The sequence below is a fragment of the Balaenoptera acutorostrata genome, chromosome 9 (assembly GCF_949987535.1).
Source record: "Balaenoptera acutorostrata chromosome 9, mBalAcu1.1, whole genome shotgun sequence".
NCBI lineage: Eukaryota > Metazoa > Chordata > Mammalia > Artiodactyla > Balaenopteridae > Balaenoptera > Balaenoptera acutorostrata.
The window spans coordinates 45,315,459-45,335,056 of NC_080072.1; the positions used below are offsets into that span (position 1 = coordinate 45,315,459).

The following is a 19,598-nucleotide window of genomic DNA, read 5'->3' on the forward strand; positions in this document are numbered from 1 at the left end:
GCTACTGAGGATCTGAAATGTGGCAAGTGTGACTAAGGAACCGGATTTAAAATTTTATTTAATTTTAATTCATTGAAATGTAAATAGTCACCTGTGGCTAGTGGCTACCATATTGGACAGTGTAGCCCTAGATCACTACTTCCCAACCATGTTCATGCTGAGCAAATGTAGAAAATAATAATAATTGTACAATGAGTGAGGCTGCTTGTTACTGGGGGCAACTGGCTCAAGGAGTCCTGCCCTCCTGGTCCCATCCAGTCACCCCCAAGGTTATGCCCCTGAGGGTCAATGTCGCAGTAAACGCGTAACCCATTCCGGGCCCACTGGCTCTTAATGATGGTGAAGTTCCCTGTCAGCTCCAGCCTCCAAGCCTAGGACACTGAAGTCATTGTGATGATGAGAAACCCAGCGTAGAATGTGCACGGGACCTTGTCAGTCCTTGCATGGCCTCTGTCCCTCCATTCCGCACAGTCGGTGCCAGGCCCTGGGTAGAGCTGTGGTACAAAGGGTGACTCAGAGCCCAGCCTCACTGAGCACAGGGCAGCAGTGATGAACGGAGACTTCCTGACCCTCACGGTCAAGGAGGCTGTGGCCCCATGGTCGTCGGAGAGCAGGACCCTGGTCACGGCAACAGAACCCAATGTGGGCTCTGGCCCTGTGGATGGGCGCCCAGGTGCCTGGAGACGGGGATCCAGGCTCCCGTCAGGCTATTACTGGCAGCCCTTTGGCGCCACCTCCTGGTCAACCTGCAGAGTGCCAGTGAGTACCAGCTCGCCAGGAGGAAACGAGGACAGGGCCCTGCTGACAAACGGGGGGCTATCAGAGACCCCCCCCCCAGGCCCCACCTGGTCACGGGCTGAGGCAGAGCAACGAGGTCAACTCCCTTCCTGCGGGGAGAGAACGCCTTGGGATGGAAGGGAGGGCGAGACCATCAGTACTGAGGAAGGGGGGATGGGAACATCACAGAATCCAGGACCTCGTTCACACCTTCCTCATTAAACTGTACCAGGCCCTGGATATACCGGGAGAAACCAGACACAATCTTGGAGGTGGCTGTAACCGGGTGACCGCGGGGTGTGATGTCTGGGCCTGTCCCTGAGGATGAGAAGGGTTGGCTGCACACAGAAAGGGGAAAGGGAATGAATTTGTGGCAGAGGGAGCTGCCTGGGGGCGAGGCCTGGAGGTGAGAAGGAGGGAGGCCCTCTGGGGAAGTGAAGTGGCTTGCGGTGGCCAGAAAACGTAGACTGTGTGTAGGGAAGGGGGCTGGAGCCGAAGTAGCTGGGGTGAGGCTGAGGGGCGGCAGGGTCCAGCTCACCCAGGGGCCTCTGAGTTTGAGTGGTTTTATCCAAGGCTACCCTTGACAGATCTGAAGCAGCCAGAAAAGGCAGCCGATGGGTTGTATGGTTTGGAGATGGGGGGGGGGGGGCTGCGGGGAGGTGAGTGGGGAGCCCCAGGCTGGGAGACACGAGGCTCTGCCGCTGACCAGCCCTGTGACCTGGCCACTCTCCTCCTCTCTGGGCTGCAGTTAATCAGAAAGGAGTTGACCGATGGTCTCCATCACCTCTGGCTTAATCAGTCTGAGTCCCAAAGTACGGGGAGGGAGGAGTGGAGACTGCTGTGCTCTGGGAAACGTCCCCTGCCCAGGGGGTGCTGTGGGTGAGCTGAGCAGCCTGGCCCCGGTTATGTGCAGATGCTGAGTGGGGCTTCTTAAGCCCACTGAGTCACGGCTTCCCTCAGTCGGGGAGCTGGGGGAACGGGCCCTCATGGAGGTTCAGGCACCTGGCAGAGGCTCAGAGGCTTAGAGGGGAGGGGTCTCTTGTTCAGAATTCAGCCTCACACAGTTTCTCCACGACCTCCACAAAAGGAGTTCTCCTGTCAGGGTGCTGGGGGGAGCCTGGGGCTCTGTCTAGCTCCAGAAGTCTGAGGAGTCCACTGCAGGTTTCTTCCCAAGAGACTCCTGAGCCCGGGAAAGAGGTAAGAAGCCCCCAGAGGAGCCCTGGGGAGTCCTTCTCTGGGAGCTACAGAGTCAGAAGCATCTTTAGTGCTGGAGTCTTTGGGTGGAGTCAGAACGGCTCTGGCAATCCTCATAAAGCTGGGACGGGGAGACAGGGCCACCAGTGAGCGGGCACGAACGACTGCCATCCCTCTCATTGGAAAACACAGCCGAGCCTCTTATCTGAGGGAGGCAGGGCAGGGCTAGGGTTAGGGTTAGGGTTAGGCCTCGTTTTATGATGGCATCACTTCCCTCAGAGGAGAGCGGCAGAGGTCAGCAGTCCAGCCCCATATTTCATAGAAAAGGACATCAAACCCCCACATTAGGGAGTGACATGCCCTGGGCCAAAGGACACATTGGTGACCGAGTGACAGAGAAGTAGCTCCTTAGGGGTGGGTCCTGAAGGTCCCAGCAGCCTCTTAATACTGAGAGGCAGAGAGAGGCATGCTGCAAGTGTGAAATGCACACAGAATTTTAAGACTTGGTGCAGGAAAAAAAAAAAGGGGGTGTGAAATATCTCATTACTGATTTTTATTTTAATTACATGTTGACATGACAAGATATTGGGTTAAATAAAATTAATATATAATTAAAAGGTAATTTCACCTGTTTCTTTTTCCTTGTTTTATGTGGCTACAAGAAAATTTAAAATAAGTAAGCGGTTGGCACCTGTGGCTCCTGTTATATTTGTACCAGCCAGCGCTGCACCAGGCTGTGAGTTCCCATACTGTCTGTGCTGGGTTCATTGCTGTCACCCTGAGGTCTAGTCCAAGGGTGGGCAAGGGTAGGGACAGACGAGGGAACCTTTGAGGAATTTCCATGTGCCAGACACATCTCATTTTACCTTCCCAGCAGGGAGAGAGGGGCAGGGCAAGAGGGCTCATTCAGGGTCCCGGGTTGGGGTCAGAGTGAGGTCAAGGTGATGGATATAGTCCTCTCTTCCTTGCATGAATCCTGAATTTCTTTCTGGACAGGGAGATACCACCTCCTACCCTCCCTCTCTGTACTTCCTGGTGGACCATCTTCCCAACTTGGCCTCAGCCGTGTCAGTTGTGAAAATTGTCCCATCGCCTCTCAGGCTTTGCCCTTGTCTTCCAGACCCAGACGCTGTCCCACCAGCAACAGCACACTTCCCCCAGCAATCACGTATCTACCCCGTAGCCTTCACAGGCCTCAGCAGCGTGGTGGCTTCCAGAGAAGGGCTCCAGAGTCAGGCACCTGGGCCTGCTGCCTGGAAGGGACCTGGGTGCGACCCAGGCTGTGGTCTCAGAAAGCCCCTTCCCAGCAAATTCAGAATCCCAGGTTCCAGGAGTACATTCCTCCAGGAGCCCATCCCTCCAGGAGCCATCCTTTAACAGAGACCAGCCTGGCCTTGCTCAGGAAAGCGACCGCAGGACCACAAGGTGGCGCTGTTCCCATAACCCTCCACTCCCCAGCAACCCGTCACCTGCAACTAAAACATATTCCAGCATTGGGAAGAAGAGGTTTTCCCTGGACTTGTTGTTGAATTTCTTTCTCCGCCTTCAGCTGCCAAAGGTTATTCAGACTCAGGAATGCTGCTATGAAAAATGGTCATCTCTGAGTGCAGTGCAGGCTGCAGATCAATGCCAGTTCTCCTCTACAAAGGAATTCAGTACCCAGAGGCCCTCCTTCACACCTAACACATACAAGAGGAATGCACACAGGCTAAGCAGTAGCACATGGGTCCATGTGTGTGTGAGCAGGATGGCCAGAGCCAGAGGATATTCGTTACAGATTATTTAGCAGTAGGGTTTATTTTCCTTTTTGTTTTAGCTCCAGGATTTTTTTGTTGAAAAAAAAAAAATAGAAAGAAAAGAACAGAAAACCTACATTGAAGCCAAATATGTAAAATGAGGGGAAAATTTTGAAAAAATATTTCTGCAGTTGCAGATGTGGAGTTAGAAGAGTCTCTTCCCAGTGAGAATTTCTCTGGAGCATAGTTTGAAACCTGTCAATCTAGTCCCACAGCCTTATTTCATAGATGAGGGAGCTGAGACTCAGGAAGGAGAAATGACTTGTTTAAGATCATGCATGCTTTTAAATGTTTTCATTTTAAATCTATGTCCCAAAAGGCAGGTGTTTCCACTGAGAAATAAAAACAGTCTCTCTTTTCTCTGACTTCTGTCCAGATTCTCTTCAAACTGTTATGCTGGCCCAGGGCAGAATGACAGTTATGCACGACACACCCATCCAGCTCTGTTCACTGCAAGCCCTTTCAGCATCCGTGGTTCTGCACGGCCCTCACACTGTCCCTGAGAGTCGGGAAAGGTAAGAGGATACCCCATGGATCTGAGAACAGACTGAGGCCCAGAGAGGCCACCTGACTTACTCTTGAGCACAGGATGAGCACGTGTCAGATAAAAAAATAAAGAAATAAAGTAAAAGACAAGCCCTCAGTATTCCTGCGACAATTCTACAAAATAGTTAGAGCTGAGTTTATTCTAGACTTGGTAGGAAACATTAAAAAAATAAAGGAAGAAGCTGTTAGGTATTTGTTCTCAAGCTGATGAAAAGAAAAAGTGAAACAAGTCTCTGTTCCTTAAGAATGGGACCCTGACTTCTTCATTTTTATATATTCAGAGCCAGGCGTCATAGCTGGTAAGTCTCTAACTATTCATTGAATGAAAAAATAAATATGACATAGACATATAAGTAGACCCACTTGGTTCCTAAGACAAGTAAGTCAGATTCTGCAAATGTTAATATCATTTCCCAAATCCACATAGACAGAAACCCTGCACAGATGTCTTGAGAGGAGGAAAGCTCACGGAACACAAGGATTTGTTTATCTTTCTCTCCTGTCACTCTGAACAGTAACCCTCTGGGAAAAGGCAGGCTTTGAACAGTGCAGGACTCCTGCAGCATTTTTATTGTTTACATTATCCATTCAGCTAATATCTTCTACCCACCTGCTAAGGATCGCTGTGCATTAGGTCCTGAGGCATATGAAATAGACAAGTCGGAGAGCATACTTAATAGTATAATATATCAGGACTTAGATTTAGAATGAGAACATTTAAAGGGAGTTAGCTCTGTGATCTTGAACAAGTGCTGACTCACAGTATAGGTGGGAACAGGGGAAGTTATAATTAGCAATTTAATCTAGTAAAAATTTTCTAAACTCTGACATGCCCCAGAGCAAGTGCTGGGTAAGTGGAGAAACAGGGATGAGGAAGGCAAGTCACTGGAGCTCTTCAGATAGATGGGACAAGACAAGCACATAAATAACCACTTAGTATTATGTTTACCTCTGTTGTAACATGTTATCAAGACTTCATTTCTTTTTATTGCCAAATAACATTCCATTGTATGGATATACTACACTTTGTTTATCCATTCATCAGTTGATGGGCATTTGGGTTGTTTCTACATTTGACCTGTTATGAGTAATACTACCATGAACATTCATGTACAAGTTTTTGTGGGGACACATATCTTCATTTCTCTTGGGTATTTTTATACCTAGGAGTGGAATTGCAGGACAATATGCTAACACTATGTTGAACCATCTGAGGAACTGAGACACTTTTCCAAAGCACCTGCACCACGTTACATTCCCATCAGCAGTGTGTGAGGGTTACAATCTCTCCCCATCCTCTCTATCACTTGTTGTTATCTGTCTTTTTGATCACAGGAGCCCTTTTGAGAGTGCTCTCGTCAGAGATTTTTCTCCTGCCTTCTGTGGGGCTGGACGCAGAGAAGGGACTGCCAGCCAGCAAGGGGAGAGGTGGCCCTGGAAAGGGACTGTTGTCAGTGGTGGAGGGGGGCCCAGGGCTGCACTTCCTAGCTCGGTGTGGACCTGCCTCACCTGTGAATTACAGGGGCCTGCTAAACCCAAGTGACAAGCATCTCTACCTGTGCCTACAGCACCCTATGGGCAGGGGCACAGATAGGCAGCTGATAGAGCAGCCAAAGAGACTGGGAAAGAACAGGTTCTGGAAGAGTGGCACTCTCAGGCGGCCACCGCAGTGAACAGATCTTACATTTGTTGTGTGTCTGCTGTGTGCCGCATCTCCCGTTATCTCATTTAACCCTCACAACAGGACAAGGAAAAGGAATTAAGATCTCCATCTTGAGAGATGGAGATTCTGACTTCTTTATCTACTCCAGGGTTTTTCAAGCTTTTTTTTTTTTTAATCTCTCCCCTACAAACCTTTTTAGCAATGTTTTCTAACTGTCTCCCCCCATAAATTTTAGTGCCACAGATACACTGTATATCTGTTTATATACTGTATGTACATTTGTGCTTTATGTATAAACATAAGAATATTTTTCTCCCCCAAGGACCAATTTTCGCCCCTCAGGAATGACACTGATGGCCGTGGGGAAGCCTTGCCCTCTTGCACAATGGACTAAATGATGATAAGATGAGGCGCCTGCCCCCAGGATGCTCGTGGTCCAGTGAGGATGATAAAAAAGTTTCAAACCAAGAGCCAAAAGCCAAGCCTCACAACAGGAATTGAAGAGGGAATGACCATTCGTGCTTGAAGTAAGAGCCTGACACACCAGAGGCCAAGCAGGAGCTACAGACCTGCTCTCTCAGGAGCCACCTGAGTCACCCAAGGCTGCATTTGGTGCATCCTTTCTGACCCTCTCCACTTCTCCTGTGAGCTGCTGAGTAAGCACACCTGTGTTTCAGGTGACTCCCGGGAAGCTGATTTAGCAGCACAGCAGTAAGTCCAGGTGGCTGGGGATGAATCTCACGCTGGATCCCAGGCTACTGGGGGGTGGGAAGCAGAGGATGGGCCTGTGTTCAGCAGCCGCAGCTGCAGGAATTTCTTGCTGCACCGCAAGGCTGGTCCTGTGCCCCACCTCAGGCTTCAGGAGTACAGCCAGGCTGGGCAACAAAGAAGGGCACGCCCCATAAACTCAAGTTGGCTTTAGAGCAGTGTCAGCTGGCTTTCTCAGTCCCTTTTTAAAGTAACTCCATGTCCACCTGGCCACGGTTTGGTATTACTCCAGTGTGCCCTGGCGGCTCAGGATGCCATCTGTGGCTACCGCATCCAGCCCCGGAGTGCATCACAGCGGTGTCTCTGATGCGTGACCTCCCCTTCACAGTGTGAGAAATCTCCTGGGCTCTTCCACCAGTGCACCTAGCAAAAGTGAGAAAGCATGCTTAGATTTGGGGAGCAGGGTTTAAAGAATGTTTTTCTTGCTCTTGCTTTCTTCTGTAAGGATCTGCTTTATATCCTGTGATACCATGGCAGAAATATATTTGGTCTTTGCCGACAGTTCCTGACACACAGCTCCAAAAACTCTCAGAATCTCTGGAGTGATGAGTGTGTTTTGTATGCTACTGAGATGACTGGTGGCTAGGGGACCCTAGAGAGCCTCAGGATAAGAGCTGGTCACCAGAAAGACCAGGGCTTGATTAGAGGGTTAGAACTTTCAGCCCCACCCACTGACCTTCGGGGAGGGGAGGAGCTTGGATTGAGTTCATCACCAACGGCCGTTGAGTCAATCAATCACGCCTCCGTAATGCAACCTCCATTAAAACCCTTAAAAGACAAAGTTCGGAGAGCTTCTGGGTTGGTTTGGAGAGCTTCAAGGTGCTGGGAGGGTGGCATGCCCAGAGAAGGCAAAGATGCTTCATACCCCCTCTGACATACGTTGCCATATCTCTTCCATTTGGCTGTTCCTGTGTTGTATCCTGTAAAATAAACCAGTAACAGCAAGGAAAGCTCTTTTCTGAGATCTGTGAGCTCTCCTGGCAGACTATCAAGCCTGAAGGAGGGGGGGCATGGGAACCCCCAATTTAGAGCTAGTTGGTCAGAATTACAGGTGATGACCTGGGACTTGTGACTGGCATCAGAAGTGGGGACAGGGAATTCCCTGGCGATCCAGTGGTTAGGACTCTGCACTTTCACTGCCATGGGCCCAGGTTCAGTCCCCTGTGGGGGAACTAAGATCCCGCAAAAAAAGAAAGAAAAAAAGAAGTGGGGACAGTCGTATGGAACTGAGCTTTTAACCTGAGGGTCTGCACTAATCATGGGCAAATAGCGTCAGGATTGAACTGAGCCGTAAGACACCCAGTCAGCGTCCAGGGTGTTGCAGAACTGGTGGTTGGTGTGGGAAAAACCCACACATTTGCTGTCAGGAGTGTTATGAGTAGGAACCGCTCCCACCGTTCATTCAGTGTCACAGTACCCCAAGCACTGGGCCCTTTACCTGCACTATCTCATTAATGTACCTGACAACCCCAGGGCAGTAGGTACGGTTATTGTACCCACATTACAGATATGAAGCCTGGGGCTGAGAGTAACACAGGCTGACAGCTGATGCCTGTCAAAGCTGGGATTTCAAACCCAGTCTGACTCTGAAGTCAGCACTGTGTTTAAAAACAATTCGTTTATTTACTTTAAATTTTTTGTGTAGAGAATACACATACAATTTGTAAATTTCATCAGGTACAGAAAGGTGAATGAGGGTATTCCATGCTGCTAGATACACAGGAACATACAAATACTGTTTTACACTTTTTTGACTTAGCAGTTTATCTTGGAGATCATGCTATTCTGTACTTCTTTTCCCCTGATAATTTATTGAGGTGAAATTCACAAAACATAGGTCAACCGTTTTAAACTGAACAACTCTGCGGCATTTAGTACATTCACAATGTTGTGCAACCACAACCTCTATCTAGTTCCAAAGAATTTCCATCACTCCAAAGTTAGACCCCTTACTCATCAAGCAGTTTCTGCCCATTCACCTCCCTTCCAGCCCCAGGTGACCACGGTCTACATTCTGTCCTGAGGGATTTATCTATTGTAGATATTTGTATAAGTAGGATCATACAATATGTGAGCTTTGGTGTTTAGCTTCTTTCACCTAGCATAATATTTTGAAGGTTTACCCATGTTGCAGTATGCATCAGTACCTCATTCCTTTTTTTTTTTAACATCTTTATTGAGGTATAATTGCTTTACGTTGTTGTGTTAGTTGCTGCTGTATAACAAAGTGAATCAGCTATACATATACATATATCCCAATATCCCCTCCCTCTTGCGTCTCCCTCCCACCTTCCCTATCCCACCCCTCTAGGTGGTCACAAAGCACTGAGCTGATCTCCCTGTGATATGTGGCTGCTTCCCACTAGCTATCTATTTTACATTTGGTAGTGTATATATGTCCATGCTACTCTTTCACTTTGTCTCAGTTTACCGTTCCCCCTCCCTGTGTCCTCAAGTCCATTCTCTATGTCTGCATCTTTATTCCTGTCCTGCTCCTAGGTTCTTCAGAACCTTTTTCTTTTTTTAAGATTCCATATATATGTGTTAGCATACAGTATTTGTTTTTCTCTTTCTGACTTACTTCACTCTGTATGACAGTCTCTAGGTCCATCCACCTCACTACAAATAACTCAATTTCGTTTCTTTTTATGGCTGAGTAATATTCCATTGTATATATGTGCCACATCTTCTTTATCCATTCATCTGTTGATGGACACTTAGGTTGCTTCCATGTCCTGGTTATTGTAAATAGAGCTGCAATGAACATTGTGGTACATGACTGTTTTTGAATTATGGTTTTCTCAGGGTATATGCCCAGTAGGGGGATTCTGGGTCATATGGTAGTTCTATTTTTAGTTTTTTAAGGAACCTCCATACTGTTCTCCATAGTGGCTGTATCAATTTACATTCCCACCAACAGTGCAAGAGGGTTCCCTTTTTTCCACACCCTCTCCAGCATTTATTGTTTGTAGATCTTTTTGATGATGGCCATTCTGACCAGTGTGAGGTGATACCTCACTGTGGTTTTTTTTTTTTTTTTTTTCTCACTGTGGTTTTGATTTGCATTTCTCTAATGATTAGTGATGTTGAGCATCCTTTGATGTGTTTGTTGGCAATCTGTATATCTTCTTTGGAGAAATGTCTATTTAGGTCTTCTTCCCATTTTTGGATTGGGTTGTTTGTTTTTTTGATATTGAGCTACATGAGCTGCTTGTATATTTTGGAGATTAATCCTTTGTCAGTTGCTTCATTTGCAAATATTTTCTTCCATTCTGAGGGTTGTCTTTTTGTCTTGTTTATGGTTTCCTTTGCTGTGCAAAAGCTTTTAAGTTTCATTAGGTCCCATTTGTTTATTTTTGTTTTTATTTCCATTTCTCTAGGAGGTGGGTCAAAAAGGATCTTGCTGTGATTTATGTCATAGAGTGTTCTGCCTATGTTTTCCTCTAAGAGTTTTATAGTGTCTGGCCTTATATTTAGTTATTTAATCCATTTTGAGTTTATTTTTGTGTATAGTGTTAGGGAGTATTCTAATTTCATTGTTTTACATGTAGCTGTCCAGTTTTCCCAGCACCACTTATTGAAGAGGTGTATATTCTTCAGTACACATTCAGTATACATTGTATATTCTTTCCTCCTTTATCAAAGATAAGGTGACCATATGTGCATGGGTTTATCTCTGGGTTTTCTATCCTGTTCCATTGATCTATATTTCTGTTTTTGTGCTAGTACCATACTGTCTTGACTACTGTAGCTTTGTAGTATAGTCTGAAGTCAGGGAGCCTGATTCCTCCAGCTCCATTTTTCTTTCTCAAGATTGCTTTGGCTATTTGGCGTCTTTTGTGTTTCCATACAAAGTGTGAAACATTTTGCTCTAGTTCTGTGAAAAATGCCATTGGTAGTTTGATAGGGATTGCATTGAATCTGTAGTCACCATCCTTCACTTTCTTTGTGTCTGCTCAAATGTTACCTTATCAGAGGTCTCTCAAAAGCACATCTAAAATAGCAACTCTCATTCTTTTCTGTCCTCAGCTTTATTTTCTTCATAGCATTTATCACCTCCTAAAATATAAACTATTATCTCCCTCTCTCTCTCTGTGTGGTGTGTGTGTGTGGTGTGTGTGTGTGTTGTGTGTATCTGTAGGTTTGAAGGTCTCTCTCTATTCTCTGGAATGTAAACTCTGTAAAAACAGATGCTTTGCTGCTTCATTCATCTCAATTCCCAGCTCCTAGAACAGAGCCTAGCACATGGAAACACCCAACAAAATATTTGTTGAATAAATGGATGAATGAATGAATGAGAATAGATAGAGCTGCCTCATTCTTTTGAAAGGTAAAAACAGTATCTCATTGTAGTTTTACCAAATGTGATTCTTAAAACATAATGTCTCTGTTCATCTAACACTTAAGTTTTAAGAGAATTGTTCAGTCCTGTCTGGTCCCTTAAACCATCAGCTGTCTATTCTAGGATTTATGTAGCCATCAGCTCATAAAAGCAGGCTGCTCTCTAGCCCCCATGTACCCTTTACAGACTTGAGCCTGCATTGCTTGCCCTAACCTGTGGCAGGTACCATATCCAAACCTGTTTCTAATCTGCTCCCTTTTTATTTTCTCCCTGTTTCTGACCTCACCTTACCTTGGCTGTGACACTCAGCACTGTTCTTTTCAGCTCGGCTCTTTGACTATCAGTTATGTTCTATAAACATCTTTCTTTGTCCCTCTGCATTTCTGGGTTTCAATGGTCCATTTTATTGAGCAGATCTTTCACCAGTTCCTCCTCTCCTGGTTCTTTTTTTTTTTTTTTTTTTTTTTTTTTATAAATGTATGGCTTTATTTCTGAACTCTTAAATTTATTTCATTATTAATATGTCAACACTTATGCCACTGCCACACAGTCTTGATTACTGTAGATATTGATATGTAGTAATTTTTTTTTTAATTTTATAGCTACTTTATTTATTTATTTCTTTATTTTTGGCTGTGTTGGGTCTTCAGTTCGTGCGAGGGCTTTCTCTAGTTACGGCAAGTGGGGGCCACTCTTCATCGCGGTGCAGGGACCGCTCTTCATCGCGGTGCGCGGGCCTTTCACTATCGCGGCCCCTCCCGTTGCGGGGCACAGGCTCCAGACGCGCAGGCTCAGTAGTTGTGGCTCACGGGCCCAGCTGCTCCGTGGCATGTGGGATCTTCCCAGACCAGGGCTCAAACCCGTGTCCCCTGCATCAGCAGGCAGATTCTCAACCACTGCGCCACCAGGGAAGCCCTCTCCTGGTTCTTAATTTGAACCCCATCAGGAATGTTTAGTGATAGCTGCTGGCAGAAAGTAGAACAAAAAACTTGGGAAACACTTCAATTTTCCTTTTGATTTTATCTCCAGTCATGCTCTCTCTTTTACTCGGGCTGGGGTGCTACCAGCAATGCTACCACCGTCTTCTGATCTCTCTGATACTAAGTGAGGCTTAGTATCTCCCTCAGCAGTGATGAATAGACATTCTAAAGGTTTGGTCCCTGGGCAGATAGTAATAGGATCACCCAGGAAATTGTTAGAGATGCAGAGTTCAGGGCCCCATCCAGGAGTCTGTGTTTAAGACCCACTCCCCCTGACCCCAGGCAATTCTGATGCTTGATAAAGTTTAAGAACACCAGCCAAAAAGATGATGGGTGCTAGCATGTGCTGCCTGGCAGGCTTGGTCAGCCTCAGGGCCAGCGCGGTGAATTTCCAAAATAGCACAATCAAACTGGCAAGGGGCTATTGTCTTGCAGAGATATTAAGCAAATAGACCCATTCCAAGTGTCTGCTTTAGATCAAGAAGGAACACAGAGAGAGTGACAGCGACAGAGGGATAAAAATGAGAAGACACAATTTTAGCAGTAGCTATCCAAATTGCTCCAATTTCCCTTGCTAACAGTGGGACTTTGGACAAGTCCCTTCATTTGACTCTTGCTCACATATCATCAGGGAGCTGGATAGAAGTCATATTGCAGGAAGGGATGTGCAGACCGTGAGGGAGAAAAAAAAAAAAGAGTTTAAAATGTAAGAGCCTCAGCTGCAGGATCTAAACGTGGATGGGAGCGTGTTCTGGGTACAGATCGTGTTTATCATGTGAACTTCTGACCCAGCCATGCTGGCGGCACTGTGCACCGAGGCAGACAAAAGGTTTGCCTGCGTAAACAGAGAAGAGCTGTCTGCACAAGACCCTCCTCCATAACCCTTCGTGGTCTGAGCAAAATTTCCATGGACACTCCCTTCACCCAGCCTTCCCTAGAGCCCCAGCTGAGCTCACACAAAGGAAGCTCTGTTCCCTGCTCGCTTTGCAAGAGCTTTGTTGGCTGGTGATCATATCATAATAGCTCACATTCACTGATGCTTGCTAAGTGCCAGGCGCTTTGCTGAGTGCCTGTCAGGCTAACATCAGTCCCATGAGGTAGATGCATTTCCTGTCCTCCTTTTAGAGATGAGGAAAGTGGGGCTCAGAGACGTGGAGAGACTTGTCCCAGTCACCTGTGGAGAGTAACGCAGAACTGGGGCTGTTCCTGGGCCCCTGCCCTTTACGATGACACAGCAATGCCTTCAAAAGAGAAAGTAGTTTAAAGCTGAGAAAACTAGAGTTTAGAGAGAGAAATTAGATCATCCAAGATTATAAATCTAGAAGGTAGCAAAACCATGACTGGAACACAGTTCCTTTCCCCACATCATGATGCCCCGACTGCAGGCTTCTTTGTCTGATATTCCTGACCAAGGACAGAGTGTTTCCTGAGAGGTGCTCCCTCCCCTGCAAGTTGCCTGAGCACACGCTGCAGAGCACTTCAAAGTCCAGATCCAGGCGCTCCACACACCTGCTTGAATCCCTGGCTCGGACCTTGGCCAAGTTACTTTATCTCTTTTTTTCCCCCATTTTCTTTTAATTTAGGTGTAATTTGCATACATTAAATTCAGAGCTTTTAGTGGACAGTTCTACCAGTTTTGACAAATGCATAACGGCGTTGTGTGTCTACCACCATTATCAAGGTATAGAATCCCCCAAAGGTCCCTGTGCCCCTTTACAGTCAACCCCTCCCCGCATCCCAGCCTCTGGCAACCAACGATCTGTTGGTAGTTCCTATGGTTCTGCTTTCTTCTAGAATATCGTATAAATGGAATCAGTGTATAGACTTTTGAGTCTGGCTTCTTTCACTGGGTATAATGCATTCGAGATGCGTTTGTGTTGTGTGTATAAGTAGTTCATTCCTTTTTACTGCTGACCAGCAAGGATATTAATGTAGCAAAACCCAACAGCAGCCAGCCCACTGGAAACACCCAGCTATGCCATTGAGCTCGTCACCTATTAAGTTTTGACTCATTATCTTCAAGATGGTACAACTATTTTGGAGACGGTGGTAGTGGAGGCAACTGGAAACCAGAACTGAATCACAGATGTACAAACACATCTCTTGGGGGCTTCCCAGATTATCTTAGTGACAGCAGGTGTGGGCTAAGAGCCCTGTGGTTTGGGCACTAATGTGCCCATAAACTAGAGAATCCTGGGATATTCAGGTCATGGCAGTTAGGATCAGAGCCAGAACCCAAACTCAGGACTATCCAGCTCCAAGTCCAGCCTTCTTTCCACTCTCCAGCAGCTTCCAACCACATCCAGAGGGAAGCAAGTGCTACTGGCCATTGCCCAGGTCAGGGGAGAAGCTGATGGCATGAGAGGAGAGCTTTTGGGTGAGGCTTGATGAAAAGTGAATCCTCAGCAAGGACGGTTCTAGAATGTACCCTGAGGAGCCCTCTCTCATATGTCTGAATCAGCATCTCTAAAGGGTACTCAGGCATCTGTATTGTTTAGTAAGCTTCCCAGCTGATTCTATTATGGAGCCAGCATTGAAAATTGCTCCAGGGAAGAAATAAACACAGCATTTTGACCTGAAGCAATGGAGAGAATTGGGGAGAAACACATTTCTAGATAGTCTTCCTCTATGGTTGCCTAATAAGATCAATTCTTCTGTCTTCCTCTTTTGATGCTGGCTCCACCAAAATTCTCTTGTTCCTTAGTCATCACCCACTTCAGATACACATGTAAGAATATACAGAGCACATGAATCCACCTGCTAAACAGTAAAGCAAGACAGCCAGGCTCAGGGCTCATCCCTCCAGTGCTGCGTTCCAAGGGTGATGGCCAGGAATATGGTCCTCTGGGTGTCTTTGGTTCACCCACCCACAGAAACCTGGCAAATTAAATGTATGTTTTGGATATTCAGTGGCTGTTACTCATGGAAAATCTGAATCCATGTGAACACTCTTTCCAAGGCCAGATGGAGTTTCCATTCAGAAAAATCTTGGCACCAATTTCTTCAGAACAATGACAACTTCCAGGCAGGAGCTGGGAAGCCTCAGTGTAATTGGTGGCTGGCACTGTGGGTCAGAGCAGCTAACAAAGGGGAGGAGGCCCCTGGCTGACATTTCCCTGTCCTGTCGGGCCTGGTGGCCCTCTATTTCTAATTCATGCGTCTCCTCTAATGCAAACCTTCCTTGATGAGGATTGCCTTATTAAAATATAGGCAGCCCCACCCCAGACATTTAAGGCAGCTTGGTAGCCAGCCATAGAAAGTTGTGAAACCTAGCTGGAACAAAAAGGGAAGTATATGAGAAGAATCCCAAAACATCTCACAGAGTCTAAGGGCAGACGGGGCAGCTGCAGGCTTTCAAACTCATGAAAGACTAAAACCCAGAACCAGAATGACATCATGGGGTGAGGCAGCCCCTCTCTTCCCATCACCCTCTCTCTCAAGCTCATAGGATCTCATTTCTCTAAATGTGTCTCTCCCTCAATCTCTCTCTCTCTCTGACTTTCTCTATGTTGGCTTTTGTCCTCAAGCGGCTGAACAATGGTGTCTGCAACCTCAAAATCCAGGAAAGAATCTGACGGGTCAAGCTTCAGACAGGTGTCCATCCTGGTCCAATCAAAAGGGTGGGAGAGGTGGGTCACCCATGAGGACACCACAGGATCTCCCGCTCCCACAGAGATGATTGGACCAGCGATGAACAGCCCTATCCCACTATGGACGTTCTGAAAAGAATCAGCTTGTCTTTTCCTCTGTCTTACTGTCCTGGCATTACCTGCTTACTGCTGTTTCTTTGTTCACTGTAGATTCCTGTGGGCAGGGAGCCCAGCCCCTATCAGGCCCGCATTCATTCAGGATTTCCTTATTGAGTGTGAACTCCCTGCAGACCATCAGCAGGACAGGACAGGAGACGGTTGCAGCACCAGGCATCCTGGGCAATCTCACGGGGCCTGCATTCCAGCAGGGAAAACAGCTACTAAATACTAAATAGATATTAAATAGCCATGCAGATACATGATGTCTGAGCCAACTCTTCACATTTGTTTCCAAATTGTGTTCAGTGTAGTCTATCTGAGATGGAAGGGAAAGAAAAAAGAGAAATGTGTAATCAATCCTTCCTTGGTCTAATTAATTATTCTGAATGGTTAAACTTTAAAAAATCGGTACACAATAGTCACCTACCCAGATTGAGTGCCTCTAAGTCGTGGGTGTCTGAGGTTTCCTTGTTTGCAAACTGTTCCCTATCCTGGTGGTGGCGGTGAGTTTGGAGAGGGGTTGATAGATAAGCCCCACCCACCTCCCAGGGTCCTTACCTGACTCCAGTTCCCCCACCCTTCCACCCACCCCAGGAGGAAAGCTCCCAACCATTGGAGCACACAGAAGGGCATTTTATGAAGAGAAATGCCCCTCCATTTGGGTCTGGTGTGGACCCTCCACTCCTCCCCCTCACCTCACAGCAATGGGGGCCACTGTTGGGCCTTGGGGAAGAGAGCATTTCCGCCAAGAACAGATCTAAGAAAAGTCTGTTTGGCTCTTAGAGGTGTTTTGTTTTGGTTTGGTTTTTGGGGGGTGCAGGATAGGGATTGGGAGGGGCTTGCCTTTTGCTTTTTTCTTTTGTTTCAATTTATTCACAAACTATTTCAAATAGACAGAAAATAATGCAATAGACACACCCATATGCCCAGGTGTAGTTAATCAACTGCGGCGATTAAACTGATGTGAATCTTTGGACACTTTTGCTTCAGAACTCCTCCACCCTGCTACATTCTCTTCCTTAAAGAAATAGAATGTTACAAATGTGACTGAAGACCTTCTCCATCTCTTCCCCCACCTTTTACCTCAGAGGCAGCCTGCCTATTTCTGTAATTTTTTTTTTTTTTACTATATTTGTAGCATCTATAAACAATAGATAGTTGTTTTGTGTTTTTAAAATAAGCACAAATAGCATTCTGTGCATCTCATTTTGCAAATTGCCACATTTGTCTTTTGAAATTTATCCACGTTGTTGCCTAGAAATATTGGTCCATTCCTTTAACTGTTGTATTCTATTGTTTGTAGAAACCTGTTCGTCCATTCTTCTGCTGAAGGCACTAAAAAGCGTTTTCAAGCACATGGCCATGAGCGTCTGTGGGGTGGACAGCTAGACCTGAAATCGCTGTGTGGGTGCTGACTTTGTAGGTAATTTCCAGCAGGTGACAACCTCTCTGTTGCCACTTCCTCAACCCTGAGATCAGACTCCAGTAGAGAAAATGTGAGGACTTAGAATTTTTAAATAATTCCAAGAAGTGTTTCCAAACACCCTGAAAGAAAAAAACAATGTCCCTGATGGACGTAGAGCTTAGACCAGGGATATAATGGAAATTGTAGCATTTTAGATAGTTCCTTACCCTAAAGGTGATTGATCTGGACAGCCTTCGACAACCCTGCCTGCTCTGTGTGCCCCTAGGCCCGTCCACTCACAATGGCCATCCAGGCTGCTACCCTTTCTCAAGTCAGGCCCCAAACGCACAGGGCTCGTCCACTCCTGCCCCTAAGCTGCTAGGAGCCCAGAACATGTGCGGTCTGGCTGGGGCCCATCTCTGCAGCTGCCTCAGTGCTTTTCCTGCCTCAAGGTGGTGATAGGATTGTATGAAGCTGGGCAGGGGGAGCCCTTATGTTTGAGGACTGTAGATTTTCTTACCTTTCCTGTCTCTTTTCCCTTTTATCTCTTTCTTTTTTGCTAGTTTCACTTAATAATGGCACTATGGATACATTCCTACCTTTCAGAGTACAAGATTTAGACCCTGTAGGAGAAAACACACAGCCCTTCACCTGTCACTTGGGAGCAGCTCAAATTTTTCTATTTTTTTAAAGTTCATTCTGAAAGTCAAGAACTCCAGACTGCAGGGCAAAAGATATAAGATAGAAGAAAAGTCTTATTCAGGGAAATTCCCAGTCTCTTAAGCCAGCAACGGGGAGGAATGGAAGACCATGATTTGTTCTATAAATCTGCACCACTGCAACTCTTTTCTTGGCCCCAAAGTGTGCCCTCTGGCTGGGGTCTCCATTCTGCTCTAGTTTCTTCCTAGTGTGTGCGCCTGGTGGGGAATCTGGAGATTCAGTTCCAGGCTCTTTGCACAGAATCGGCCACCCTCAGAAAGCTAACGAATAGCTGAGCCAGGGCTGCAGAACAGGGGATGCTGGGGGGTCAGGGGGCTTTCCCTGGATTTTTAGGAGGGCTTAACCCGGAGGCCCAGAAATTTAAGAGAACATGGCTAGAAGCCACATCTTGGTGATAAACAGTGATTTGAAGACGTCTGCAAAGAAAGGCAGTCATGAGAAGGAAAGCTGCGAGAACTGGTTTTAGAGTCAGCCACACGTGGAGTCTAGTTCCAGACCAACCGCTCACTTGCTGTCTGGGCAGAGGGGATAACTTCTCTGAGTCTCCAGGCAACTCACTATAGATCTGGGGTGTGCACAGTGCCCGATGCCATGAAGGCCCCCAATATCCTTTCTTCCCGATTGACACTCTGCTGTGGACTCAGCTGGATGGACATGACAAAGAGGCCATGGTCCCTGTAGGGGAGGAAGAATGTCTCCCCAACCCTCTTAGAGTCCCCGGCTGGGCCTAAGAATTAAACTGACACAAGACAGTAACAGAAGAAAAGCATCCACATTTTATTAAAATTTTACATGTACATGGGAGACTTCACAGGTAAATGAAGACTCGACGAGGTGACCCAGAGCAGAAAGCTTATATACCTTTTAGACAAAGAAATGATAGATTTGTGAAGAAATGACAAGGCAAAGGGGGATGGGCTAGGGACAGTGAATTGTGGGGAAGTGACAGGGAGTGGTATGGTGAAAAAACTAAGATAAGGGTTATTTTAGTAAGTGTGTGTTTGTACAGATCCGTTTTGGCATTGACTTCCTCTCTGGTGATAAGGATGTTCTCTTCCTGGTACAGGGAGGGCACCTCTCTCATGAAAAATTTTATGGCCTTTTTGTAGGTAGAAAAGGGCAGGTCAGAGAGCCCTTCCTACATCTGCTGTTTCTCAAGTGCCTTCAGTTCAAAATAATCAATATGCCAAAGTGGCATATTTTGGGATGGCATGTCCTGAACTCCCTCCCCCAAACACATGTTTTCCAAGTGGTCACCTGCAGAAATTGCTCATCAGATGCTCCCAAGTCATCTCATACTTCCTGGCCAGGTTTATAGCAGAGGCGTTTGGCAGTGAAGGGTGAAGGCTCTGGAGCCAGATTCCTGGGTTCAAATCCCAGTTCAACCACTTAAGAGCTATGTGGTCTTAGGAAAGTTTCCTTATTTGTGAGATGGGAATAAAAGTAGTAGTACCAACCTCAGAGGTTGTTTGAGAATTAAATGAGTTAATACTTGTTCCCAGCACATTGTGAGTTCTCATAATGTTACTGCTATATTGATATATCACTAGCAATTGATATAATGACCAGCGCATCCATTTCTCAGGGACCAAGTGTGTCTTATAACTGAGGCCCTGGTGACACAATGGTGAGCAAGTCAGTCCCCGCCTCCTAGGAGT

At 46.4% G+C, this 19,598-nt stretch overlaps 1 long non-coding RNA gene across 1 annotated transcript; it reads left to right on the forward strand.

Moving 5' to 3' along the window:
* The first annotated feature begins 1,054 nt into the window (after positions 1–1,054).
* Positions 1,055–6,712, forward strand: LOC130708789 (uncharacterized). The gene is made up of 5 exons (XR_009009151.1): positions 1,055–1,183; positions 1,865–1,974; positions 2,634–2,707; positions 4,144–4,282; positions 6,299–6,712. It is a non-coding gene; the product is annotated as an uncharacterized LOC130708789 (long non-coding RNA).
* The last annotated feature ends 12,886 nt before the right edge of the window (positions 6,713–19,598 follow it).